This window comes from Dama dama, chromosome 21 (assembly GCF_033118175.1).
Source record: "Dama dama isolate Ldn47 chromosome 21, ASM3311817v1, whole genome shotgun sequence".
Classification (NCBI taxonomy): Eukaryota; Metazoa; Chordata; class Mammalia; order Artiodactyla; family Cervidae; genus Dama; species Dama dama.
Window position 1 is genome coordinate 23420657 of NC_083701.1, and position 27076 is coordinate 23447732.

At 44.2% G+C, this 27076-nt stretch overlaps 1 protein-coding gene across 8 annotated transcripts in view; it reads left to right on the plus strand.

Annotated features, from left to right (window-relative positions):
* Nucleotides 1-27076, plus strand: part of LYN (LYN proto-oncogene, Src family tyrosine kinase) — a 110699-nt gene that overhangs the window by 24627 nt on the left and 58996 nt on the right. For 2 of the 8 annotated variants that reach the window (XM_061123330.1, XM_061123333.1), the window contains exon 1: nucleotides 13381-13719. The exons of the other annotated variants lie outside the window; for them this stretch is intronic. The gene's annotated coding sequence lies outside the window, so the exon portion shown is untranslated. Of the gene's footprint in view, nucleotides 1-13380; nucleotides 13720-27076 lie in introns of those variants that run through there. 8 annotated transcript variants of the gene reach the window in all.

The following is a 27076-nucleotide window of genomic DNA, read 5'->3' on the forward strand; positions in this document are numbered from 1 at the left end:
CCAATGGCTCAGCAATAAAGAATCTGCCTGTAATGCAGGAGATGCGGGTTCGATCCCTGGGTTGAGAAGATCCCTGGAGGAGGGCATGCAACCCACTCCTGTACACTTGCATGGAGAATCCTATGGACAGAGAAGCCTGTTGTTGCTAGGGTTGCAAAGAGTCAGACTTGACTGAGCAACTGAATACAACACAAGACACATGGCATGTCTATTACTATGATTTCTATTCTGAAGTGGAGTTCAGTATCTGATAGAAGGATCCCAACACCATTGGACTGTAAAGTCTTTTTCAGAGTAGGTGAAGTCAAAGTATAGGGTTTTTCTAGTGGTTCTCAGCCCTGGCTGCTCACTGGAGTCAATGGGGGAGCATTTAATTCTCCCTGGGCCCAAGCTGCACCCCACCTAATAAAAGGGGGATAGTGGAGGCATGGGTGCTTTTTATTCTTTTTTAAAGATTTTTTGGATGTGGACCATTTTTAAGATAGTTCACTGAATTTGTTACAATATTGCTTCTGTTTTATGCTTCGGTATTTTGGCTGTGGGATCTTAGCTCTCTGACCAGGGATTGAACCCGTGCAGACTGCATTGGAAGGTGAAGTCTTAACTACTGGACCACCAGGGAAGTCCCCATTGGCGCTTTTTAGCACTCTCCTCGAAACCCTGCCTGTGTACCAAGGTTGAACCACTTCACCAGATCCAGCTGTTGAGGATGTCCGGGCTGTATGGATTGAAGTTCAGATCAGTGAATTCAGATGTCCTATTGATATCTGGTCAGTTCCCACCTGAGTGTCAAATGTCTTGAGAGCTGAGATGTGCGGAATAGCTCCCTGTCCCTGGAGAAGGGGCTACCACACTGGGCACCAGTTAGGAGGGTGGGGTGTCTCTGGGTTTAGAGGGCCTGCACCCCCAGTCTCCCCCCCACACACACTCCAGAAGCTTGAGGGTGGGGCGGGACACCCCAGCTGCTGGGAGAGCCTCAGCCTCCAACACAGCAAGTCCAGGTTGTGTTGTGAGGCATGTGGGTACACAGAGCTCCTCCTGCTTCCGACCATCTCCCTTGCACTAGGGGACCACTCCCCTCCCCCCAGGACTCCAAGGTTTGAGGGTCACTCATGACCTCTGCAGAGCAAGGCTCTGTCAAAGCAACCCATGAGAGAGAAAGGAAGTCCGTGTAGGAGCCAGGAAGTAGCATAGTGCCGTTGTAGCTCGTTCAGAGGTTTTGTTTTGTTTTTAACATCCAGATTGACCTAAGTCTCGGAGATGGGGCACTTGTTTAGGCAGAGGGCTAGGGTGGTGAGATTTATCCTGTGAGCTCTGGGCAAATTACCGCATCTCCGAGCTGCTCTTTCACCATCTGTTAGAATTTCTTATCAGGATTGCTTGTGAAAGAGCGTGTGAAAACGGTTTGTTAAGAAAAGGAAAGAAAAGAAAAGAATCCCATTCAATCTCCAGCTTGGGGTGCTGGCCCTCTCGTCTTGGGGGGAAGGAGCAGACTTCTGGGAAACCAGTAGCCCTGCCTGAAAGCTGTTACCCTTTTCCGGCATCATTTGCATTGGTTCCATGAACCATTAGGGTCCATTAAAAAAAAAACAAAACCAAAAAATGCTGACAATCACAGCATGCTGGCGAAGGCGAGGGTGTGGGGAGACTGGAGTGGAAATGGTCCAGCCACTGTAGGAAGCCATTCAGTGGTTTATTATAAAATTCCACATACAAATGCCTCACAGGCAAGCCTTTCTACTTCTGGGTATTTATGCGAGAGGGATGAAGACGCATGTCCACAAAAAGATGTGTACGGTGATGTATATAGCAACTCTTTTCATAATATATACATAAAACAAAAATCCTGTGCATAAAACAAATGTTCATTATCAGAAGAGTGATTCAATAAAGCTGGATGAATGTATTCATAAAATAGGACTACTCAAACCAAAAAAAAAAAAGACACTGCTCCAACAATGACTGGTTGAATCTCCAAAACATCATATTAAGTGAAGGATTGATAAGTCAAACACAAAGAAATACATACTGTCTGATCTTGTTTCTCGGAAGGTCACGAACAGTGGCCAAGGGGAGGAGGTGACTTAGAAGTGGACCCAAGGGTGCTGAGGTTGTGTCCACACAGAACATGGCCATTCTGCATCTTGCTTTGGAAACTGGGATTGTGGGTGGAGACATTATCAAAAAACTGATCTCACAGAGCATTTAAGATCTGTGCATTTTAGTCTACACATTTTATGGGGGGTGGATAATTAAAATTTATTTTTCTTCTTCCTTTTTTTTTTTATTGTGATATACCTAACACAACATTTACTATTGTAACCATTTTAATTTTTTTTAGTTAAAAAATTTCTGGCCACAACGGCTTGGCTTGCAGGACCTTAGTTCCCTGACCAGGGGTGGAACTCTATCAGCAGTAAAAGCGGGGAGTCCTAATCGCTGAACCACCAGGGTTAACCACTGTTAAGTGTCCTGTGACATTAAAAACATTCTCACTGTCCTGCAACCCTCATCACCATCCGTCTCCAAGAGACTCTCTATATTTTGCCTCAGTAAGAACAGCACACTAAAAACGGTGTCATGTGGTGAGGTCAGTTCAGCTGTAACTGAGGTGTTGGCCACATGTGTCCGGACACACAGGACCATCTGCTTTCTGCTGCGGCTCCCAAGCGCAGTGGACACTGTTCTGCTGGACACCTGTGCCCTCCACATCAGCATGGACTTGCCTGCTTCTCCACTGACCAAGAACTCCCAAGGGTCGAGATAGTCCTGCTCATCGCCCTTCCCCGCCATCCGTGTGAGGAAGGCTCCCATGACTGTGTGCTGAACACCTAGTGGTCCTCATGCCAGCAAGCAGCCTGGTACCTTTCCAAGGCTTTCTCAAAGAAAACAGTGCTGCATCTGTTCAATGGCTCAAGAAACCATGTGCGAATTTAGAGTCTTGAACTGAGGAACCTTTTGCACTATTTCCTGTAACCACTGCTTCTGGTTAGCATGTGCGTTCATGTCTCTTGTTCCTTCTTGCTGGAGTCAACTCTCAGGCTCTCCCACCCGACACGGGGCCTTCAGCACTTCCCTTCCTCCTTCTCCTGCGGTTTCCTGGCCCGCCTTCAGGTTGCCTATCTACCCAGCGCAAAGAGCCTGGACCAGTGCAAATATGCCATTCCTCTAGCAGCTCAGAAAAGTCCAAACTAAGACCTCATGTTTTTCTTCTTCAGAAACTCCAACAATTGCCAGGAATCAGAAGGATTATAAAATAAGGGGTGGGGTCTTTGCATGTTGCAATGGGAGGACCTGGCCGCCTTGCTTCTCAGCTGAGTCACAGATGGTCCCCTGCAGGCCCTTCTTCCTCTCCGGAGCCCCAAAGCCAGAAATAGAGTCGTGTGTGATAAGGGCTTCCATTCCCGGACAGCTGAACAGTTTGTGCCATTTCAAAACTGCATAATCCTGTTCAGACACAGTTTTTAATATGTGTTCAGCATTTCCATCCATGGTCTCAATTGCATGCATTTTCTTCACCAGAAAATGCAACCAGCTTACACTGAAAAGAGTGTTTTGCTTAAGGCTGAAGAGTTCCTGCTTTCAACCTACCTTGTAATTTTCATCGTGTCTTTTCCTAGCATTCATATCAATACCGTGGACTCTTAGCTTCCCACTACATTTTTTAAATTACCTCTTTAAAATACAATGAAACGCTCGAATAAGACACTATCCCATCTATCACCTGGTGGGACTAAGACTGATCTCCTGGTGACTCTGAACTTGGAGGGTGGGCGGAAGCACCGTGCAACAGGCAGGAATGTGATTTCACTGTTTGAGAGGGAAAAGTCTGAGTTTGGGGCAGAAAAGGTTATTTGGGGATGTCAACATATTATTATGAAAGTTGGACACGCTGCAGTGAAGACTGCTTACAATGTAAGGAAATCTCGTTTTACAGACGGGAAACTCATTCATTCATTAATCAGCAGTATGTCTTAGTGGTTTAGTTTAGTTGCTGAGTTGTGTCTGACTGTTTGTGACCCCATGGACTGTAGCCCACCAGTCTCCTCTATCCATGGGATTTCCCAGGCAAGAATACTGGAGTGGGTTGCCATTTCCTACTGCAGGGGATCTTCCAAACCCAGGGATTGAACCAAATTATCTCGTCTCTTGCATTGGTGGGCAGGTTCTTTACCACTAGTACCCTCTGGGAAATCCTAGAGAGGGTTGCCAGATTTAACAAATACAAATACAGAATGTCCAGGTTACAATTGAGTTTCAGGCATGCAGTGAATGAATTTTTAGTATATCTCATGCAGTGTTTGGTACGCCCTTATACTAAACAATGATTGGCTGTTTCGTGAAATGCCAGTGTTGCTGGGTGTCCTGCGTTTTCTCTGGCAGTGGGAGGCTGTGGGGCTGGAGCCGGGAGGTCAGACTGAGGACGGGCAGGGGATGTCCATGGGGAAGCCTTGCTGATGAGCTGGGTCTGGGGAGTGAGACAGAGGAGTGCAGGATGACTTCGGGGTCTCCAGCCTTAGCACCTAGGAGGCCCTTTACTGAGCTGGAGAAGATGGGGCAGGAAGCGTGTGTGTTGTTATGCTGGCAAGCCTTGTTTAAGGGCGTGTAAACAGGAAGACATGGACATCTCGTGAATTGTTCCTCGCTTCTCCGTACAGGCCCACCCCTCCAACTGTCTCCCCTTCCTCCTCCCCCACCCCCCATCTTGTGTTCTCTGCTCCAAAGGAATAGAGAAAAGCAGTTCAGGACATAGGTGACTGAGACAAGCTATTTTCTAAATAAACATTTAGATCCCCTAGAGAAGGGAATGGTAGCCCACTCCAGTAGTCTTGCTTGGAGAATCCCATGGACGGAGGAGCCTGGCGGGCTATAGTCCTTGGGGTCACAAAGAGTCAGACATGACTGAGCAACTAACACTTGCACACGTTCAAGCTGCTACTAAGGGAAATGGTGGGAAAAAAGAAATGTGCTTCCTAGGAACTGGGCTATAGAATATTTCTATTAATAGTTCATTGTGTAATATTTCTATGTGCCTCTTTTGCAATGTGTCTTTAAGGATCCATCCATAGGCATAATGAAACAGGACAAACAGGACAGTTTTTGCAATGAAGTGGCTGTGTGGACAGCCAAGGACAGGCAAAATAAACTGGGTGCAGAAGTGTCTTAGTCACAGCTTTTATAAAATCCAACATTACAATGACACCAAACATTACAACTATAATATCTAACGTTACAATTGGGCTTTACAATTGGGTTCAGTGGCAAAGAATCCACCTGTCAGTGCAGGAGAGGTGGGTTTGATTCCTGGGTTGGGAGGGTCCCTTGAAGGAAGAAATGTCAATCTACTCCAGCATTCTTGCCGGGACAGTGGAGCCTGGTGGGCTACAGTCCATGGGGTCACAAAAGAGTCAGACTCGACTTGGTAACTAAACAAACATTACAACTAACTGCATGCTACACTGAAGTATTTTCTGAAATTTTAGCCTAAATAAGAATTTTAGCCTTCTCATTTCTATGTTTATAAAGAAAAAACAAGTGTATACAAGCACAGTTGTGGTACTGCATTTTCTGATTAAAAAGATACATCTTTTTTTTTAATTGGACTACAGATATTAAGATTTCTTTTAAAGTGGTCCTTGTAAAAAGTTCATTCTCCTTGACTTTATTCTTATGTAGGGTGAAGCCACTTGATTAAATAAATATTTTGATTACAGAGGGTTTGGATGTAAAATGGCCCCTTATCCAGAGAATGTTTTGCAAAAGTGAAAACTGGGCATATGCCATGACTTTGTCTTTTTCTCCACCCCTTCTACTTAAATCTTCTAGTAAAACAATTTTACCAAAAATTCCGTATGAACAGTCAAGAAGGCTTATTACTGTTGCTCTATTTCCAAAGTTGCTCTGCTTTCAGTGGGGGACAGAATGTCCCCGAAATCAAACCAGGAGGATCACCTGTAATGTTTGTTATGAATGCTCACTTGCTTCACGTGGATTTGAATTCAGGGGTCTGCCTAGGGCAGGGTCCAAGAAGCTGTGTTTTTAACAAATACGCCAGCCATTTTCATGGGCTGGCAAATCTGGAAAACACTGGCTTGAGTGAAAGAATTAAAAGATAGTCATTGAGGACTTCCCTGGTGGCTCAATGGTAAAGAATCCACCTGTCAACGCAGGAGACAAGAGTTCCATCCTTGGTCCAGGAAGATCCCACATGCTTCAGGTTAACTTAACCTGTACATAACTAACTACTGAGCCCGTGCCTAGAGCCTGTGCTCCTCAACAAGAGAAGCCACCACGACGAGAAGCCCAGGCACTGTAACAAAGAGTCGCCCCTGCTCGCTGCAACTAGAGAAAGCCCTCACGCAGCAGCAGAGACCCAGCACAGTTAATAAATAGATAAATAATTTTAAAAATAAAATACAGTCATTGAATTCCAACTATCTTGAAGGTGTGAGTGAAAGAGCCTTTTGAGAGATTGGAGGAGAAATAACAGCACATAAGTGGTCTCATTAGTTACACAGTTCATCAGAGTTTGTTGACTGTCTGCCGATGGGCTTAAAAGCATCTGGGGCACTGATGGTGCTGCGTGGACAAGACAGGAGCCAGGACGGATGGTCAGTTCTGCCCGGTAGCTCCGGACGGCTTTGCACAGAGGACGAGGCATTTGAAATGGTTCATTTGAAACCAGAAAGAGGAGGTTGCTTATGGGCTGGTGGGGTGGGTGGGGAGGGGTTGTTATTCCAGGAAGGAGCAGGTGTGATGGTTAGAGGAGAATGGGGCCCTCAGGTGTGGGGTTTCCATGGAGCTGGTCCTTAGGGTGCGTGGAGCGAGATGAGCGGCTTGTGGAACCAAGAATGTAGGCTGCTGTGAGGGGAGAGTCTTGCCAAGCTCCATCGTGTGAGGAACGAGGAAACGGCAGAGAGCTGCAGTTGTTTTTGGAAAGATAACTGGAAGAGCACCGAGTGGCGTGGCGGATGGGCTGGGGGTGGGGTAGAGGGAAAACAAGAGGGCTGAAAACCAGGGTAGAGAGTTTCAAACTCGGCTCTGGTGGGAGTGTGAGTCCCGAGATAAGTGAGGGGGTCCAGGCCCAACTTCCAAGAGGCACAGAGAGCAGTGTGTCCCCAGGAGACCAGCCCTCTGCTCCCTAGAAGCATCTGAAGTATTAACATGAAACCTGCTGGAATGACCCCATACCTCAGGGAGCGAATGTTCCCTTCAAGTGAGAGTAGAGAAGAAAAAGCCAGAATGTTCCAGTCTCCATGTGTGAGAGGCTTCAGTCCCTTGGGTCTCAGGGCGGGAGGGGCCCTGCAGGTGGGTTGGCACAACCAGCAGCCTTCACTGGGTGCTGCTTGGACCAGCTGAGGCGTCCAGGCACCAGTCCAAGCCCCGGGGTGTCTTCCAGATTCTGCGGGGAACCCACACATCTGCATCTCCGTGTGACCTGTGTTCCTCGTCCCTCCTCTCCACCAGCCTCATGCTCCCCTCCAGACATGAGAAAGCACCTTCTCAGAACAAAAGCCGGTAGATTCACCTACTTGGTGAAGGGAGAAAGACCAAGGAAAATGCTGTGTTTTTTTTCACTCCCCGACCTTGTTCATTGTGTTTGTAGCGTGGGAACCCAGTTTGAAAAAAATGTGGAAAAGGTGAACAATGACAGTGGGTTTGGTGTTGGGGGATCCTAGGCTGCCAGACTAGGAGGGGGCTTCAACCTTCTGTTGCCCAAGGTTTCTCCTGCTTAGAATTAGGATAAGTGAATGACATCCATGTAGACGGGGAGTTCAGATGGATGTGTGTGTGCGCTCAGTTGATAAGTTATATCCTACTCTTTGCAACTCCATGGACTATAGCTCGCCTGCCAGGCTCGTCTGTCCGTGGGATTTTCCAGGCAAGAATACTGGACTGGGTTTCCATTCCCTTCTCCAGAGGATTTTCCCAACCCAGGGATTGAACCTGTGTCTCCTGCATTGGCAGATGGATTCTTTACCACTGTGCCACGTGGGAAGCCAGATGGGTTTGTGAATTAAATGTAAAAGACCCATTTTATAGTAACACACATTAACCCGGGGTTGATGACTGAGGCTGTGCTTCGTCTTGAAGCCTCATCTGTTATCTGCTCTTCCTTTTGAAAGATGTCTTCTCATTTCAGTTTCCATGGCACTGCATTGCAGTGGTCCAAGATCTCTGAATTCTAGAACTGGTTGCTGCCTGCATTGCACTGCAGCCCTTACTGTCCTTTGCCCGATCTTCTATGATTTTGTTCTGCAGTTCTGGACAGGGACTGGTCAGAAACACCAACCCCCTGCCCTCTACCCCCAGAGAACCAGCCCCTCTCGGGGTGGAACCAGCAGTCTGGGTCTGAGAGAACCTCCAGCGATTCTTACACCTGCGGTAAGGTCCAGAACCACTGATTCACTGGCGCAGTCTCCTTGTTTTACCGACAAGACAGTGATGCCCCAGGTCCAGCTGGGGAGTGGTGTTTGTAACCCATTTCCCAGGAGATGCTGAAGTAGCTGGTCTAGATGACTTCTTAAGTCTCCCCAGCTCAGAAATGTTGACTCTGTTGTCTGTAAAGTGTTGGGGGTTTGGGGGGGTGGTGGGACTTGTCACGTTTCTTAAGTAGATGTTTCTATCTGCCAGTTTCTGCCCTCAGAGGTGTATTCTGTAATCACTCCTTCCGTCTGCCCTCTGCCAAGCTCACCCCTGTGGTCCTGTTTTTCTATCCCAACAGCTCACCCCACCTGCTAAGAAACCCTCTACCTATCAGCATCTAAGGGCCGGTCTTACCCATCCACAGAGGGCAGCTGTTCTGGGTGGGTGATGGGGCACAGTGGTCCTCAGTTGCACTGCATGCTCTCAGGTATGGACTCTCGGGGTTTGGGGGGCAAGTGGTGCTGACCTGAGAGCAAGCAAGTCAACTCAGGCTCCAAGGTTTACTGTCTCTGTCACCTTGCAGGAGTTACTTTACCTGTCAAAGCCTCAAGTTTCTCATCTGTTAAATGGAGATAATATTATATCTGAAAGACTGTTCTAAGTAGTAACTGAAACAATCCATGTAAAGAACTTGACACAGTACCAAGTACACAGTAAGAGTTCCATAGACATTGGCTTTGAAACCAGTAAATTGGAACTGATGAGGTTGTGTTTCCCATGGTGTGCTGTTCTCTCGTTTAAAAATAGTGCTTCTAACTCTGTTCAGTGTTGTGTGGCAGCCTGGATGGGACAGGGGTTCAGGTGAGTTCAGATGGTTCAGGGAAGAATGTGAAAGTCACTCAGTCATGTCCGACTCTTTGCGACCCGTGGACTGTACAGTCTGTGGAATTCTCCAGGCCAGAATACTGGAGTGGGTAGCCCTTCCCTTCTCTAGAGACTCTTCCCAACTCAGGAATTGAACCCAGGTCTCCCACATTGCAGGCGGATTCTTTACCAGCAGAGCCACCAGGGAAGCCCAGGGAAGAATGGATACCTGTATATGTATGACTAAGTCCTTTCACTGTTCCCCTGAAACTATCACAGCACTATTAATCGGCTATTTGTCATGCAGTCGCCAAGTTGTGTCCAACTCTTTGCAACCCCACGGACTGCAGCACACCAGGCTTCCCTGTCCTTCACTATCTCCCGGAGTTTGCTCAAACTCATGTCCATTGAATCAGTAATGCCATCCAATCATCTCGTCCTCTGTAGTCCCCTTCTCCTGCCTTCAATCTTTCCTAGCATTTGGGTCTTTTCCAATGAGTCGGCTCTTCACATCAGGTAGTCAAAGTATTGGAGCTTCAGCTTCAGCATCAGTCCTGCCAGTGAATATTCAGGGCTATACTCCAATATAAAATAAAAAGTTAAAAAATAATAAAAAATAAAAATAGTGCTTTTCAGGCTAAATTTTGTGCTTATCCTGGACTTTATCAGATTACTAGGGGTAATTTTGAAAGGTTTATGCCTTATTTCCAGACCTGACACCACTCTGGGAGGGTGTGTGCAGGGTGCAGATCCCAGAGCAGCGGAGATGGTTCCACTGGAACAGGGGTTCTAGGTGGGTGTCCTGCCTTTGATGCTGATTCCTGAGCACCAGATGTGAAGGAAGGTGTAAACCCCTCACCGTGTCCTGCATGTCACGACGCCCCACCCCTGAGGGACAAGCGCACACTGACCTAGAGGTGTGGGGGTGGTAACATTGTGTGCGTGTGTGTGTGTGTGTGTGTGTGTGTGCAAGCGTGCTGTGTTTGGTTGCTCAGCTGTGTCTGACGCTTTGCGACCCCATGGACTGTAGCCCCCCAGGATCCTCTGTCCATGGGGATTCTCCCGGCAAGAATACTGGAGTGGGTTGCTATGCCCTCCTCCAGGGGATCTTTCCAACCCAGGGATCCAACCCAGGTTTCCTGCATTGCAGACAGATTCTTTACTGTCTGAGCCCCCAAGGGAAGCCCGTGTGTGTGTATACAGACAGAAAAATAAAAGACCAGGTTTCTGTTCATTTGGAATGATGACGGGCTTCCCAGATGACTCAGTGGTAAAGAACCCGCCTGTCAATGCAGGAAAACAGGTTTGATCCCTGGGTGAGAGAGATCCCCTGGAGGAGGAAATGACATCCCACTCCAGTATTCTTGCTGGGATAATCCCATAAGAGAGGAGTAGGCTACAGTCCATGGGGTCGCAAAGGGGCAGACATGACTGAAAGGGACTGATCATGCTGAGATCAGCAAGAGTCATTCTTTTGCAGTTGTTCTTCAAACATTTTTACACACTGGATACGCTAATGATATTGTGTCCAACTTATTGAGAGAATGAAGGAGGGGGAGCTGGTGATATGAACTGAAGAAAGAAGGGAAGAAAAGAGTGCTCCTTGAGGGGAGACCCATGTCTGGAAGGTGTCTGCAGCTCCTGTGTCTCTTAGGGTAGATTCAACAAGTGACAGTGAACCCCCAGCTGCATGGAATTTGAGCTGGAAAAGATGGACATTTGGTTTGACCCACGAGTACTGTGAATGAGGAGACAGTGGATGTCTAGACCAGGTAAAGGAATAGTGCATCCGGGATCCTCAGTGGTAGTCACTGTACTCAGTTCCCCCCAGATTCCCTGATTGGAATTTGTCAGCTGCGGCTCCACAAATAAGATGAGTCTAAACTAGATAACCTGTGGCATTAGTAGTTCTTTGGGTTCCCATGGAAACCTGCTCTGGCCACAGCGTAAGCAGAAAGGAGGAAATATTGGAAGGAAGCTGAGGTCTTACACAAAACTGCCCTGAGCTGAAGGAAGGGCTGAGTAAGCGAGTCTGCAGTGCTCAGGACAAGGGCATCTGGAGACCTCTCACTTCAGATGCTGGGCAGCCCAGCCCTCTGCCCACTCCGTCTCTGATCCACATGTGGGACTCAGTGGTTCTGTTCCCTTCAGTAGGGTCCTCACCATGAACATGTTCTCACCCAGACCTTGCTCACCAACCGTCCCATCCCTCGCCTCCTGTTAACCTGCTTTTTCTGCATCACACTCACCACCACCTAGAAGTCTTAGACTTGGAGACTCCCCTGGAGGTCCAGTAATTAAGATTCTGCCTTCCAATGCAAGGGGTTCGGGTTCCATCCCGAGTGGGATAAGTCAGATCCCTCATGGCCTTGGGGCCAAAAAACCAAAACGTGAAACAGAAGCAATATTGTAACAAATTCAATAAAGACTTCAAAAATGGTATGCATCCAGAAAATCTTTTTTAAAAAGGAATGATTAAAAAGTTTTAGACTTACTTGTTCACCTGTGGAGATTTAAAATTACCGACGCCCAGGCCTGACCCTCAGAGATCCTGATTGGAGTGGTCTGGCGTAGAACCGGAGCTTGGGTGTTTTCCCTAAAAGCCCCATGATATCCAATGCCTAGCTCAGCTTAAGAATCAAGGCCTAAGTGGGCCTTACACATACACTACTATGTGTAAAATAAACAACAAGAACCTGCTCTACAGCCCAGGGAACTCCTCTCAGTGCTCTGTGGTGACAAAGTGAGGATGTGTGCACACGTGTGGCTGAGTCCCTTTGCTGTGCAGCAACTAACACAACAGTGTAAAGCAACTAAACTCCAATAATAATAATAATAAAAGAGCCGTGGCCTAATAAACACATTGGTAGACCAAACACAGGACGTGCTGCCACCAGCACAGCTGAAAATACGCTTAAAAGAATTGAGTGACACTTATGGTTGACGAGGGGAAGGGGTAGGTAGGTAGGTAGGTAGTTTGGGATGGACATGTACAAATCAGTATATTTAAAATGGATAACCAACAAGGACCTACCATCCCACACAAGGGACTCTGCTCAGTGTTATGTGGCAGCGTGGATGGGAGGGGAGTTTGGGGGAGAATGGATACATTATATGTATGGCTGAGTCCCTTCGCTGTCCACTTGAGTCGATCACAGTATTGTTAATCAGCTATACTCCCATACGATATAAAAAGTTTCTTTTCAAAAAAAGAATTGAGCGACACATGTAGAAAGGATTCTTTGGGAAGAATCGGGCAGTTGTGAGTAAGCACACATAAGTGATGTTGACAAGAGCCCTCCCAAAGTAGGTGCCCTGGGGGTAGGGGACAGTGGCCCCGGTTTCCCAGTAAGTCCACGGAGATGGGGGAAGTAAATGACTTCCCAAGGTCGACCAGTAGCTCAACAGTCATACATTCAATCTGCATCTACACCTCTCTGATCCTGAGTGACACTCTTTTCTCCATGGTTCCCTTGTGGGGCCACATGGGGGCTGTGGGTGAGGCCCCCTACTCCCTTGCCTGGAGGTTAAAACCAGAGGAGCTGATGGCACAAGGAAGGATTGTTGAAGATTTGGTTGTGTTACTAAGGGAGGGCACATTTTTAGCAAAAACCAGAGGCGAGAAGGAGAACCTCAATTACTGCAAGAAAAGCAGAAGTCGCTGGGCGTTCAGGGCTAATGAACGGAAATGTGAGGGATCTAAGTGTGAGAGTCTGAACCTAAAAGCAGTTTGGTTAAAAGCAGAGAAAGAAGTAGAGGCAGGGAGAAAAGAAAGAGTGGGTTTTGTCTCCTTAGGGAATTGAGATGTTATTCAGTGGTTGCACTTTTAGCGTTTTGGTGAGAGGGGCAAACAGAAATATGAATGATCTGTTAATGTTGTACTTTTCATCCAAATAGTGGCATGAAAGAGTCTTCCCTGGGGAGAACAGAAAGCCCCCCCTGTGTCGGGGTGGTTTGGAAACGGGTTGCTTTTTACCAGGAGGGATGGACCACGGGACTGCGGGTTCTTACAGAAAAAAAATCTGTAATCCTTTTGGGTTTAACCATTAGGCAAATTGAGCTTCCTGGTTTCAGAAAGAGAAAACAGACCCGTGGGAACAAGAAACTTCCTCCTCCTGGGGCTACTTGAAAGGCCTGCTGTGCCCGTCTGAGTCTCCAGCTCAGCGTGAGGCTGGCTGGAGGGCTTCCCGGAGGTGGAAGGGTGATGGGCAGAGAACGGCCGCATTGCAGGAGGAACTCCGGACATGGTGGCTGAGGCTGCAGGCTTGGGCCTTGGGGTCTGAAGCACCTAAGCTGCCTTTTCATTCGATGTAAACCTGGGGAGTGAAGGACCGGGGGACTGAATCGTGTCCCCGCTGTTTGCCCCTTAGTCCTCTGGGTCCTTCAGCCAACCACACTTGGAGGCCAAAAATAGAATTCTTCAGGCTTTTACTCTCTTGGTGACAAAATCAGAGAAGAGACCCAAAGCCAGTTGAAAAAGAAAGACCTGTAAGTACAGAACTCGTTTGTCTGCCAGATGGGTGAGTGGGGGCTGTAAGACAGTGAGAGGCTTGAGCAGTTCAGTGAGGGGAGCCCCCTGTGAGTGGGGAGGGTTCTGTAATCTGGCCCACTTCCATCTCAGGGAAGGGAACAAAAGTCTGGGATGGGGCTGAAGGTGAGGTGCCTTAGAGGCCTGTCTGCAGTGCTGTGCAAACTGTAACGCTTTAGTTGGTGAAACCCACACTTGTAAAGGCTCCCTAGTGATTTTTATTTAGCAGTATTGTTTGTGCCAAAGGTCCCATGAGCCTTTCTTCTCTATAATCTGGCTCTCCCTGTTTGGGGGGATGGGAAGGGAAAATGGGAAGTAATGCATTGTTTACTGTTTTGAGGTGGAGGGATTAACATATGCTGTTGTATTTAATCCTCACAATAACCCTTGAAGGAGTAGTGTTATCTGCATGGTCCAGATGAGTAGGATGAAGTTCAATTAAGTAACTGGCTGACGTTTTTATGGCTCTTAATAAATACAGGAGTCAGGTTGGACCCAAATTTCCTCATCCTAAAGCCCTTGGTGCCTTCATTTGGGAGAAATAACTGAGTCGAGATTTCAGCCCAGATGGTTTGAATGGCCACAGGCTGAGTGAATAGGTGGCTGCCATGGTCTAGATTTGCCTGAAACTAAAACAATTTGGGGAACTAACATTTGTTGATCATCTATTATAAACCAGATAGATTGTGGCTAATAAAAATAATGGGATCTACCTACAGAATTGCTTCTAACTGCAAACTACTGTATCTGTTCGGTTCAGTCACTCAGTTGAGTTTGACTCTTTGCGACCCTATGGACTGCAGCACGCCAGGCCTCCTTGTCCATCATCAACTCCCGGAGTTGACTCAAACTCATGTCTATTGAGTCGGTGATGCCATCCAAGCATCTCATCCTCTGTCGTCCCCTTCTCCTCCCGCCTTCAGTCTTTCCCAGCATAGTCCGTGGAATTTCTAAGTTCAGCTTCAATTCAATGGAGGTGTTTTGCTGTGTCATGGTGACCAGGTCAGGGGACTGTGTGTGTCTCAGTGGTGGAAGCAGGGTGGTGTACAAGGAGGCTGAGTGGATAGTATGTCAAGGAGTTTACAGTCTCCATGGAGGAGACAGACGCAGACACATTAACAGCAGCTGATGCAGGAGTTACAGACCCACATAAAACAGGACCGTTGGTGGTGTCCTGGGGCTTGCAGCTACATCCCAAATCGATTATGGAGAGAAGTGGTCAGGGAGAGAAGGATGTAGGCAAGACTCAGTCTGAATTAGGCTTTGGAGAATCAGTGGGATTGGCCTACATGGGGAGGCAGAATGGCGCTACCATGTCAGTAAATGCAAGTTTCTGTCCTTGTCACACTGAGCGGCAAGACAGACTGGAGCCAGGCTGTGAGGAGCTGTGTGGGGCCAGCTGAACACTTGCAGTTTTCTCCTGTTGACAGTACTAGAGATGTTGGTAGCAGAATTTGAGATGATGGTATAGTAGTAATAATGGTGTCTTAACACTTCCTGAGCATTTATTCTGCTGTGTCCTCTGTGCCACGATGAATATGTATGAGCATTTCCAAGTGCCAAGCTCTGTTCTCCAGACTGGCAGTCCAGTGGGGTACAGACCTGACAAAAGTCCCGGCTCTCACAGGACTTGCCGTTCATCAAAGATGGACAAGGCATATGCTAAAATAGATCCTGTAAGCTAAATTTGTGTGATCGTGCCATGGAGAAATGTGAATACGGAGTGGTGGGCAAGGAGTGGGTGAATGAGAGCACATCTCAGTTTTGAAGCTTGCCTCTGCGTAAAGGTAGAATTCATTCATTTAATCAGGTGAAGAGTAGAAGGTGGGTCTGATGGATCCTGAATGTAAATGAAAAGATGAGATGATAATTCAGAAATTTGAGCCCAGAGTAGGGAAAAGCCTGATGCCACAGAGACTGGCCAGAAGGCAACCACACTACCCAGAATAGTCACATCTAAAGTGGACCTTTTAGTCATTAGTATCATGTAAGGTTTAGTAGAGGGCATCCCCAGTGACTCAATGGGTAAAGAATCCACCTGCAGTAAGACCCAGAGGAGACATGGGTTCAATCTCTGGGTCTGGAAGATTCCCTGGAGAACGAAATGGCAACCCACTCCAGTATTCTTGCCTGTAGAATCCCGTGGACAGAGGTGTCTGGCAGGCACCAAGAGTGGGGTCGCAAAGAGTGGGCCACGACTGAGCAGCTGAGCATGCACACAGAGTTTAGTAGAGAAAGAAGACTAATGTAGGGGAAAACCGTCAGAATGACGCTATTGGCCTTGTCCGTGCCTTTCCCTAAGCTTAGAAACCCAGCGAGGTTACCCGGAAAGTGACAAGGGCCCAATGGAGAATAAAATGGGACTGCAGAGATGACAGAGGTTTTGATCCTGGGTGACGAGGATGTTGGGGAAAATGAGAGATTTGCCCTACGAGTAATGGAAATTCAACAGAATAGCCATCATGCTGTTTAATTGATTTAGAATTTTCTGGAAGTGACGGGGCATCCGGTCCAGCATCAGTACTCCCTGAGAATCAGTGTTTTCTGCTCAGAGCACAGTGGACAGCCTGGAAGGTGACGGGGTGGGTTTCCAGCGCCAGCACCCCAGCCCCCTCCCCCCACGTGCACCTGCCGGGGCCCCACCCTCCACCCTCTTTCAGCCTGGCTGCTTCAGCTGACAGCACCCACCTGCTGCATCTTCCCCCTCCTGCTGCTGCTCACTGTGTAAAGTTACAGATTCACAGGGCCCCAGCCCCCTCGGTTCACAACCCCCTGAGGGTCTCAGTAAGTTTTTCACAGCAATCTTAGAGCAGAACACCAGAGCCCCATTCCCTAGGGAGTCAGGTCCAAACCACTTCACACACATTCGTTATCACAACTCAGTACCATTTTGAAAAATAATAATGGTGCTAGCAGTAAAGAACCCGCCTGCCAATGCAGGAGACATAAGAGATACAGGTTTGATCCCTGGGTCAGGAAGATCCCCTGGAGGAGGGCGTGGCAACCCACTCCAGTATTCTTGCCTAGAGAATCCCATGGGCAGAGAAGCCTGACAGGCTACAGTCCATGGGGTCACAAAGAGTCACGACTGAGTGACTAACACTTAGCCAATTAACAATGTTGGGATAGTTTCAGGTGGACAGCAGACGGACTCAGCCATACATAGACGTGTATCCATCTCCCCAACGCCCCTCCCCATCCAGGCTGCCGCATGACATTGAGCAGAATTCCTGTGTGGTACTGGTCCTGGTTGGTTATCCATTTTAAATAAAAAGATCATACTTCTATGAAAGTAAAGCAGTGTCGCTTGTCATAGACATTTTGGAAGTGGAGAGGGAGAAAAATAAAAACTGACCATAGAAGCGTGAAAGTGTTTTTATTTTAATTTTGATTTAAACAAAAATTTTTCTAAAGTTTATTTTATTGTATTAATAATAACCAAGTGTTTTCCACTTGTAATTTTAAAACCCATCAATATAATAACGCTGTACTGATTCTCTCCCCCTCCCGTTCTGATTTCATTTGATTTGAATAGTTCTTTCTGGACTTGTTCCTACGTATGTCATCATAACGTGGATTCAGTTTTAATCTGGCCTTGTTAAAATGTTACGTTATAAACATTGTTTTATTCAGTCACAGAGTTCTTTTAGCCATTCTTAAAAATGGATGCTTGTCACTTTCAAGGAGATGTTGTCGTTCTTGTTCAGTTGCTCAGTTGTGTCCTAGTCTTTGCGACCCCATGAACTGCAGCACACCAGCCTTCCCTGTCCTTCACCATCTCCCAGAGTTTGCTCAGACTCATGTCCGTTGAGTCAGTGATGCCATCCAACCATCTCATCCTCTGTCATCCCCTTCTCCTCCTGTCTTCCATCTTCCCCAGTATCAGGGTCTTTTCCAAGGAATCAGTTCTTCAAATCAGGTGGCCAAAGTATTGGCGTTTCAGTTTCAGCATCAGTCCTTCCAATGACTCTTCAGGACTGATTTCCTTTAGGATGGACTGGTTGGGTCTCCTTGCAGTCCAAGGGACTCTCAAGAGTCTTCTCCAGCACTACAGTTTAAAAACATTAATTCTTTGGCACTTAGGCTTCTTTATGGTCCAACTCACATCATTCAAGGAGATACTTGCACATCATTTAAAAACCAAAACAACTGAAACACTTTGAAACATCAGACGCTCACCCCTCCTTCCTAGCACCCACCATCCATTTTACTCACCGGGTCCAACCACTTTCTTATCCTCAATTCCAATAGCTCTACACAATGGTGGAGTCTCTTGAATGCTACCATATAGTTTAGGTGTCTGCTACCGTCCTATTTTTACTTAATCAACTTACTGAACTGTTGATTGACAGCAGTGGTTCTTCAGGATTGCTAATTTCTGATAAAATCCTGTTCATTATGCAAATATGTGTGTGTACTCAGGGTTGCCTCATCTGATGGTCTCTGTCTTTCTGTCTTTTTATGTCTAATTTAGTTGTATCTTTCGTTGATTGTAGATGGCTACAGGAATATCATTAGGAACATGACTTTAATAAACATTAGTAAACTTCTACCTCTTATCAGTTATTTTTCCAAGCTATCATTGTAGAAGTTTGGGAATTCAGTTAAGAGGATTTAACAAGATTCTATTGTATTTTACATAACGATGATTAAGGCAGAGCAGCCTGCCCTTGATCATTGCGATCTTTGCAAAGATTGGGTGCTAGGAAGGGACACGCTAGTAGCTGTGGACAACTTTTCTCAGCAGAAATATTTTAAGGTAATACAGTCATTTCAAAATTGAGGATACATTTTTCTAAAATATCAACTCAGAAGTATGTGGCTCCATGCCCATTCTGTCACAAATTTTAATCTATTCAATTTTTTAAAAATTAATACTTTATTTTTCGGGGTAGCTTCAGGTTTCCAGAAACATTTAGTGGAAAGTACAGAGGGTTTTCCATGTAGTACTCACCACCTTCTCGGTTTCCCCTAATTATTAACATCTTGCATAGTGTGGTGCATTTATTACAATGGATGAGCCAGTATTAATATTAATACATTGTGATGAATGCACATCCACTGTTTTCATTGGGTTTACTCTTGGGGCTGTACCTTTTGTGGGTCTGACAAATGTGTAATGACATGTGTCTACTATTACGGTGTCATACAGAATAGCTCAGTACCCACAAAATCCCCTGTGTTCCACCCATTCATTCCTTCCTCTCTCTGAACCACTGGCAACCACTGACCTTTTAACTGTTTCCATAGTTTTGCCTCTTCCAGAAATGTCATGGCGTTGGAATTATACATTATGTAGTTTTTTCATACTGGCTTTTTTTCATTTAGCAATGTGCATCTAAGTATCCTCCATGCCTTTTTATGACTTGATAGCTCATTTCCTTTTGTTGATAAATAATATTTTGTTGTGTGGTTGGACCACAGTGTGTTCCTCCAGTCGCCCACTGAAGGATATCTTAGTAGTGTCCAAGTCTTGGCAGTTATAAATAAAGCTGTTATAAACATCCATATGCATGTTTTGCTGTGAACTTAAGTTTTCAGTTCATTTGGATAAATAGCAAGTAGTAGAATTACTGAATCAGGTACTAAGGGTGTGTTTAGTTTTGTAAGAAATTGCCCAGCTGTTTTCTGAAGCGGCTACACCATTTTGATTCCCCAGCAGTGAATGGAAGGTCCTCTCCTTCTGCCTTTTGTCCAGACTTGGGTGGTGTCAGTGTTTGGATGTTTGTCTCTCTCGTAGGTGCATGGTGGTATCTCACTGTTTTCATCCACATCTCCCTCATGACATGATGTGGGCCATCTTTCATAGGCTTAGTGGCCATCTTTCTGCCTTCTTTGGTGAGGTGTCTGTTCAGATCTCATACTCATTTTTCGATTGGGTTGTTTTTGTATTATTGATTTTTAAGAATTCTTGTGTATTTTTTTAGACACCAGTCCTTTATTTGTATTTTGCAAAGATCTCCCAGCTTGTGCTTGTCTTTTAATTTTCTTTTGCAGAGCAGAAGTTTTTAACTTTAATAAAGTCCAGCTTTATCAGTTTTTTTCTTCTATGGCTCATACTTTTGGTTTTTTTATTTAAAAAGTCATTGCCAAACTCATGGTCAGCTGGATTTTCTCCTATGTCATCTTCCAGGGGGTGTATAGTTTTACATTTTACACTTAGTTCTGTTATGCATTTTGAGTTAGTTTTTGTAAAAGATATAAGATCTGGATCTAGATTAACCTTTCCTTTTGCATTTGGGTGTCCAGTTTTTCCAGCACTACTTATTGAAAAGACTGTCATTTCTCCATTGAATTGCCATTGCTCCTTTGTAAAAGACAAATTGACTATTTCTGGGCTGTCTGTTCTGTTTACTATACTTTTATTTTTTAAAATTTTTATGCTATTCAGAATGGTGTTTCCACTATAATCTGTACAGTTTTGTGCATACAGTACTACAGTTTTTAGACTGTTTGTTGTAGTGTTTACTATACTTTTACAGTATAGGTGTTTGGCTTTTTTGCTGTTGTTGTTACCTTCAGTGGAAATAGAATCTATTGGTAGCTACTCTTGGCTTGACTTCTTTGAGCCTTAGTTCCTTCATAAGAGGGAGAGGTGATTGTCATTCTTGACAGAGGACGAGATGGTTGGATGGCATCACTGACTTGATGGATATGAGTTTGGGCAAACTCTGGGAGATGGTAAAGGACAGGGAAGGCTGGCCTGCTGCAGTTCATGGGATCACAAAGAGTCGGATGTGACTGAACAACAACTGTTCTAGTTTTATCTCATGATACTAGTTTGTATTGTATTTAAGTATGGAGCCAGGGTGGTGATTTTCTCGTAGAAAGTTTCTGGGTCTAGTCCAACAAACACCAGGTCTGTGTGTGTGTTTGTGAGTCTGTATCTGTGTGTGTAAGCAGGGTGGCAGGCATCTATTGGACAGAATTTTTGGCTATGAATGTCCTTTACATATTATAAAAGAATAGTAGACCTGCCTTTCTCTGATGAGTGACAAAGCATATTGTTCTGTCCCAGTCTGTGACAGAACATATCAATACGTAAGCTCATTACCAGTAATTGAAACATCAGATTTTCTGCCATGGGGGGACACTTGGAAATGTTGGAGACATTTTTGTTGTTCTATCTAGCCATGTGGAGCAGGCAGGGGTGTCACTGGAATGTCGTGGGTAGAAGCCAAAGATGCTGCTAATGACCTTACAATGCACTGGACAGAGCCTACAACATATAATTTTTTGGTTCAGAATGTCAATAGTACTGAGGCTGAGAAAGCCTGTTGCAGAGATGCAGACTTATTTATATCTGTGGGCATGTTTTCCTCTTGCTTTAGCCTCAAGAAAACCTGAAGTTCTGGAGATTTTTGGTCTGCATCTCACAACTGTGCAGACCACTTAAGATATGACCTTCAGCTTTGAGCTATCTTGGGCTTAGTTTCACTTTTTCTCAATTTCATAATAATTTCTATTTTGTTACATCTATTTATGTAATCCTGACTTAAACTTTTTTTTAATTGGAGTACAGCCAGTTAACAAACAATGTCGTGGTAGTTTCAGGCGAACAGTGAAGGGACTCAGCCATACTTACACATGTATCCATTCTCCCCCAAACTCCCCTCCCATCCAGGCTGCTACATGACATTGAGTAGAGTTCCCTCTGCTGTACAGTAAAACCTGACTAACTCTTAAAGTTGAATTTAAACATATCATTTTATATATTTCTAAAGAGAAGCGGCTGGACCACTGATTCTAAAATTCTGAGGCTGGAAATAAGGTTGATGTTCCATCTGCTTCTTGGTGGGTTGTGCATACAGAATTCAGACTCTGCTTTGAATTTCCTCTTCTGGTCCTTGAAATGACACGTTTTCCCTGTGATACCTAACTTTCCATTAGCTCATCTTGTTTTCATAGTGTTCCCTTTTACTGTGAGGAGAAGCGAAACCAAAAACCCCCACTTGTTTCAGCAATCCCCCGTGTCTTCCTCTGTGTGAAATTGCTCAACTAAGAGTTATGCAAATAGGATCAGCTTTGTGTACTCAGTCCCGGGGACTGTCACCGGCATGTTTGGTGGGTTTGTTGTCACGAGAGAGTCAGGACCCTGGCCCCCTCTCGTATAGCTCAGCCCCCAGCCTCCGCCCGGCCTCACCCACCCCTTCCCCACCTCTTACCTCGTTCCCGGCATGGATCTTGGCATGACCTTCCAACTGCCTTAGAGTCAAAGAGAAGAAGGCTTGGAGGTATCCCTGGAACCTACCTCTTGTGTCCACATGAGGAACTGAGTGCTTGTCGCCTCCTGAGATAGCCAGCAGGCGCTTTCTGTCCGTCCAGGGTATGCTGGTATGCGCCTCCTGGACACGGAGCCATTTTCCTGATATCTGTAACCATCTACATGATTGACATTTCATTTCCAAGTGATCTTAGCAAATGTAGATGGATGATGGCTCCGGTTGGAGTCTCCACAGGTTCTTTCCTCCTACAGATTCTCTGGGTTTGAAGGACCTTAGGTTATGGGTTCAGATTCTCTTGTTTTAAAATTTCCATCCATTTTTCTACAAGTTTATGTATGTGTGTGCATATTATATGTTATATATATACTTATATATACTAGAGACTTTGTATATGTATGTATAATTTACACAAAATAAAAACATCTTTTAAAATTTTAGATTAAGGGTAATTAAACACATGACCTAAGATTCTTCAAACTCTGATATGTGTTTTGTATACATATATATATATCTGAATAGGAAATTATATAAATGCCATATATATATACACACACACTCACGTAGGGCTTCCCAGCTGGCATTAGTGGTAAAGAACCCGCCTGCCAATGCAGGAGACATAAGAGACACAGGTTCCGTCCCTAGGTCTTGAAAATCCCCTGGAGGAGGGCATGGTAATCCATTCCAGTATTATTGCCTAGAGAATCCCCATGGACAGAGGAACCTGGTGGGCTACAGTCCATGGGATCACAAAGAGTCAGACACGACTGAAGCAACTTAGCACACATGTACACATACATGTAAATATATATACATATATGATAAGAAGAAAAAGGCAAACCCCATAATACCTGCAAACTCATCACCTGTAGATGAACATTGTGATATTTTAGGATATTTCTTCCTAGATACTTTTCCTACCTGTTTATATCATTTCTCCTCACAAAAAAAATGGCATCTGGCTATATGTGTTGCTTTTTGACTTAAATATATTGTGAATATCTTTTTATGTCAACAGATATAGTGTGCAATATTTTAATGACTACTAGTATTCTTTTTTGTTGAGGTATCATGTTCTAGACCAATTTTACAAAAGTCAGTTGCCTGAAGGCCAATTTGATAAAGTTATCAAATGTTCCAATTTACCAGAAGACGTGCTTCTTTGAACTACTTGAATATTATTTCTATTTTTAAAGAAACTTTAGGCATTTTAATGTTCTCCTGCTAGTTCTTCAAATGGCATATCAACTCTGAGAGTTGTGCAATTAAAAACTTATAATTTTAAGTTTAAATTTAAATTTAGAAGGATCAGAAACTAATTGGAAGTGATCAACCATTCTCAACACAGGGACTTCCCTGGTGGTCCAGTGGCTAAGACTCCTCACTCCCAATGTAGGGGGCCTAGGTTTGATCCCTGGCTGGGAACTAGATCCCACATGCCACGACTAAAGATCCTGCATACCACAGCTAAGACCTGGTGCAGCCAAATAAATAAATGAATATTTTTAAAAAAACATTCCCAACACATATGGTATGCTAAATGTCTGGATTCTAAGGATAAGTTAGGCTGCGTTGATCTGTCGGCTGTTTGTAAAATCAGTTGACATGAAAGGATTAGAAAAATCTTGAGATGTGGAAAGGAAGTGAGGGTGTATAGAGGAATTTGAGAAAGAAGCAGAAGACTTGAGCCTCAGACAAAGCAAAAAACATGCCACTATGTTCAAAGGAATTTTTAAAAATTAACTTGTCCTAAAAGTTAAGAAATGAAGTAGGAAACTACAGAAAAATCGTTTCTCTTATTATGTGTTAGTTGCTCAGTTGTGTCTGACTCTTTGCAACCCCATGGACTGCAGTCCGCCGGACTTCTCTGTCCATGGAATTCTCCAGGCAAGAATACTAAAGTGGGTTGCCATTCCCTTCTCCAGGATATCTCCTATTACACTTAAGCTAATTACTGTTTCCAAAATTACATTCATAAATATTTCAATTTTAATCTCTAAAAGATAAAGAGTCACATTTTCAACATAAATTTAATACCATTATTAAACATAAAAATGATAATTCCTTATCATCAAATATTCAATAAATGATCAAATTTCTTCAGTTATCTCATAACTATTCTTAATAATTTGGCTACCAGTTACTAGTAATCAAAGCTAATATGGTAACCCACTGCAGTATTCTTGACTGGAAAATCCCATGAACAGAGGAGCCTGGTAGGCTACAGTCCATGGAGTTGCAGAGTCGGAGACTACTGAACGACTGAGCATGCACACACAAGGCTAATATAGTTCTAAGAAGACTCAACAATTCTTAGTTTCTAAAAATAGCACATTCTTTTAAAAAAGAATCATAGAAATCTTCAAAAGTTTTTTTTCTTCAAAAGGTTTTAAAACAATTACATTGGATAAGAATTATTATACCCTTAAGCTATTGAATACTAACACAAACCAGCAGTAAACTTAAGCTGTTAAAACATCACATCAAATATGAAATTATATACACTACACAAAGAGTTAAAAGATACAAAATTTGGTAAATTTATCATCTTGTAAGGTGAAAATCCTCAGAGAATTGGTTTTGGGTGAAATGAATTTCAAGAGCTAGTCTCCATTTGTTTAACCAATGACGTATTATCTGGCAAACAAGTCTGTTTTTCTTTTTTCTTTTAATTTATTTTTTAAATTGAAGCATAGTTAATTTACCATGTTGTGTTAGTTTCAGGTGTATAGCAAAGTGATTCAGTTATATATAGTTTTACATACACACACACACACACACACACACACACACACATATGGGCTTCCCTGGTAGCTTAGCGGCAAAAAATCCACCTGCCAATGCAGAAGACATGGGTTCTATCCCTGGGTCAGGAAGATGCCCTGGAGATGGAAACTGCAATCCACGCCAGTATTCTTGCCTGGGAAATCCCATGGACTGAGGAAGCTGATGGGCTGCAGTCCATGAGGTAGCAAAGAGTCAGACACAACTTAGCAACTAAATGACAGTGACATATAACTATATAGTCTATATTTACATTCTTTTCCATTATAAGTTATTTCAAAATACTGAGTATAGTTCCCTGTGCTATACAGTGGGGCCAGTTGATTATCTATTTTACACACAGTAGTGTATATATGTTACTCCCAAACTCCTAATTTGTCTCTCCATCACCTTTCTTCTTTGTTACCCATAAAGTTTGTTTTCTATGTCTGTCTTTTTCTGTTTTGTAAATAAGTTCATTTGTGTCATTTTTTAGATTACACGTATGTGATATATGATATTTGTCTGTCTCTGCCTGGCTTACTTCACTTAGTATGATCATCTCTAGGTCCATTTATGTTGCTGTAAATGACATTGTTTCATACTTTTTATGGTTCAATAATTTTCTATTATATATATATATATATAATACCATTTGCATATATATGGTATATGTATATATATATATATATGCACATATGTACCAAATCTTCTTTATCAATTCGTCTGTTGATGGACACTTAGGTTTCTTCCATGTCAAACAAGTCTATTTCTGATTGGATGGTATTATAATACAGTCTCACAATAAAAATACCTTTCTTAAGAGCTTTGTGTAACTACCCGGTTATTTTCTTAGAAATCTCTTATTGCGAGTGGTGTGGGTGTTGTGTTGAGAAGTGGATACATTTTAAAGGCCCTTGATATATGCTGACATACTCTCTCGCGCCGCCCACCAATTTCATTTCATGGTGAGGAGATGAGAATCCTGAGACCAGCTTAGTCTTGTCCATAACTACAGGACCATCCAGGCCAGACCTGCAGCTAGACATCTGGGTTCCTAACTTCCCCACACCTTTTGTCACTTCTCCACTCTCCTCCAAGCAAGAGCTAGATTTCTCTTCCACTTTCTTTGTGTTGGACACCAAACCTCCAGGTATTTGAACTTCATCTACCTCTGAAACTATCTTGCATTTCTTTCTGGACTCACTCTAATTAATGTAGTGATAAAAACAGTACCAGGTTATTAAATTTCCAAAAATGCAGTTGATTTGCCGTCTTTCATATCTGACTGTTATTTCGAAAGATCTCTGTGTCACAGGATACGTTCACATTTTTATGCCACACGTTCGTGTTATAGTTCATTGCCCGATCCCCGGGTCTTCCTGAAGCTGCACCTGGGTCTTAAAGCACAAAATAAAGAAATGGTTTCAAACTGAATAAAGATGTCAGCAAACATGAGGTATATTAAAATGGATCAGATTTTTATTTCAAAGGCTTGAAGAAGAGTTAATGAAGAGGGAATCAGCCGTAATGCACTGGGTCTCTCATTTCAGCATGGACGGGGGCTTTTTAAAATTAATTTTTATTGATACACTTTTAGTATACTCATGGGTTGTAAAACCATCACCACTCTCTAATTCTGAAAACTGATGCATCTTCTGTGAAACAGTCTTGCAGATTTTTCACACTTCAGTTCAACTGTGCAAAAAATGAAAAAGGGAAAGAAAGGAAAAAGGAGGGAAAAGAAAATTTCACATTATCTAACTCTTCTCTCTCCAGCTCTCTGAGTAGCAGCAGGTGGGAAAACAATCTTAAGTTGACCGACTGGGGTCAAATCATTTCCATTTTAAACAGTCTGTTTTCCATTGTGACTCTACACCTTCAAGATGAGAGTTGTCCTTGTTTCTTCTGCTGTCTTCCAAGATGTCGATAGGTACAAGTTTCTCTTGTATTATTTGGGGAGAAAGAAGCCATCCCCTACCTTAACCAAATGGATGATATTAGTACACGTGGAAATGCCTATTGTTGTTCAGTCACTAAGTCAGTCCAACCCATGGACTGCAGCACACCAGGCTCCTCTGTCCATCTCTATCTCCCAGAATTTGCACAAACTCAGGTCCATTAAGTCGGTGATGCCATCCAACCATCTCATCCTCTGTCATCCCCTTCTCCTCCTGCCCTAAATCTTTCCCAGCATCAGGGTCTTTTCTATGAATCAGCTCTTCACATCAGGTGACCAAAGTATTGGAGCTTCAGCATCAGTCCTTCCAATGAGTATTCAAGGTTGATTTCCTTTAGGATTGACTGGTTTGATCTCCTTGCTGTCCAAGGG